This window comes from Arachis hypogaea, chromosome 14, assembly GCF_003086295.3.
Source record: "Arachis hypogaea cultivar Tifrunner chromosome 14, arahy.Tifrunner.gnm2.J5K5, whole genome shotgun sequence".
In the NCBI taxonomy this organism is placed as follows: domain Eukaryota; kingdom Viridiplantae; phylum Streptophyta; class Magnoliopsida; order Fabales; family Fabaceae; genus Arachis; species Arachis hypogaea.
This window is the reverse complement of record NC_092049.1, coordinates 79,359,545-79,361,727: the sequence shown is the minus strand read 5'-3', so window position 1 is coordinate 79,361,727 and position 2,183 is coordinate 79,359,545. Positions and strand designations below refer to the sequence as shown.

The window sequence follows — 2,183 nt, the reverse complement described above, 5'->3', positions numbered from 1 at the left end:
GTTGTTTTTCTCTCTCTTCTTAAAAATTTAAAAATAAAAAATATCATTCCCTTATTCTTCTCATAAATTTCAAATATTTGAGTTGACTTATTAAAAAATTTTTAAAATTCAGTTGTTTATTATAAGTCAAATCAAATTTTCTATTTAAAAATCTTATCTTTTAAAAACCTTTTCAAAAATCAAATCTTTTTCATTTTTCTTTTATGATTTTCAAAAATTTTAAAAATGATTTTCAAAATCTTTTTCTTAATTTCATTCCATAATTTCAAAATCTTTACTAACAATTAATGTGATTGATTCAAAAATTTTAAAGTTTGTTACTTGCTTATTAAGAAAGGTTCAATCTTTAAATTTTAGAATCATATCTTTTAGTTTCTTATTAGTCAAGTAATCAACTTTAATTTTCAAAATCAAATCTTTTTAAATTTCTTTTTCAAATCTTTTTCAAAATGATTTTCAATCACATCTTTTTCAAATTCAATTTCAAAATCTTCCCTAACTTCTTATCTTTTCAAAATTGATTTTCAAATCTTTTTCAATTAACCACTTAACTTTTTATTTGATTTTTAAATTCTTGTCTTTTTCAAAACTATCTAACTACTTTCCTCTCACCAATTTTTGAAAATCACTAATTTTTTAAAAATTTCTTTTCATTAACTAATTGTTTTAAATTTCAATTTAATTTTATTTTCTTTCTTAATTTTTGAATTTTAATTAACATTTAAAATAAAAACAAAAACATTTTTAGTTTATTTTATTTAATTTTCGAATTCTTCCCCTTTCTCATATCTTTCTATTTATTTATTTATCTACTAAAACTTCTCTTCTACTCATAATCCGAACTCCCTCTTCTTCTTTGTGTTCGAATTTTTTTCGTCTCCTTCTTCTATTCTTCTCTTCTACTCACATAAGGGAATCTCTATACTATGACATAGAGGATTCCTCTTCTTTTCTGTTCTCCTCTTTTTCATATGAGCAGGAACAAGGATAAGAATATTCTTGTTGAAGCTGACCCTGAACCCGAAAGGACTCTGAAGAGGAAGCTAAGGGAAGCTAAGGCACAACTCTCTAGAGAGGACCTGACAGAAATTTTCGAAAAAGAAGGAGACATGGCCGAACCTAATAACAATGGTGGAGATGCAAGGAAGATGCTTGGTGACTTTATTGCACCCTCTTCTAACTTCTATGGAAGAAGCATCTCAATTCCTACAATTGGAGTAAAAAACTTTGAGCTTAATCCTCAATTAGTTTCTCTAATGCAACGGAATTACAAGTTTCATGGACTTCCATTGGAAGATCCTCATCAGTTCTTAGTTGAATTCTTGCAAATCTGTGACACTGTCAAGACCAATGGAGTTGATCCCGAGGTCTACAGGCTTATGCTTTTCCCTTTTGCTGTAAGAGACATAGCTAGAACATGGTTGGATTCACAACCTAAGGAAAGCCTGAACTCTTGAGAAAAGCTGGTCAGTGCTTTCCTGGCCAAATTCTTTCTACCTCAAAAGATGAGCAAGCTTAGAGTGGAAATCCAAACCTTCAGACAGAAGGAAGGAGAATCCCTCTATGAAGCTTGGGAAAGATATAAGCAACTGATCAATAGGTGTCCTACTGACATGCTTCCAGAATGGAGCATCATAAGTATATTTTATGATGGTCTGTCTGAGTTGTCAAAAATGTCATTGGACCATTCTGCAGGAGGATCTCTTCATCTGAAGACCCTTGCAAAAGCTCAGGAACTCATTGAAATGGTTGCAAATAACCAGTTCATGTACACCTCTGAGAGGAATCCTGTGAACAATGGGACGTCTCAGAAGAAGGGAGTTCTTGAAATTGATACTCTGAATGCCATATTGGCTCAGAACAAAATATTGACTCAGCAAGTCAATATGATTTCTCAGAGTCTGAATGGATTGCAAACTGCATCCGACAGTACTAAAGAAGCATCTTCTGAAGAAGAAGCTTATGATCCTGAGAACCCTGCAATGGCAGAGGTGAATTACATGGGAGAACCCTATGGAAACACCTATAATCCTTCATGGAGAAATCACCCAAATTCTCATAGAAGGACCAACAGAAGCCTTAACAAGGCTTCAACAATAATGATGGAAGAAATAGGTTCAGCAATAGCAAGCCTTTTCCATCATCTTCTCAGCAACAGATAGAGAATTCTGAACAGAGCCATT

At 32.1% G+C, this 2,183-nt stretch overlaps 1 non-coding gene across 1 annotated transcript; it reads right to left on the bottom strand.

Annotated features, from left to right (window-relative positions):
• Positions 1-1,511: 1,511 nt before the first annotated feature.
• LOC112746294 (small nucleolar RNA R71) lies at positions 1,512-1,619 on the bottom strand. The gene has a single exon (XR_003174185.1). It is a non-coding gene; the product is annotated as a small nucleolar RNA R71 (small nucleolar RNA).
• Between the last annotated feature and the right edge of the window lie 564 nt (positions 1,620-2,183).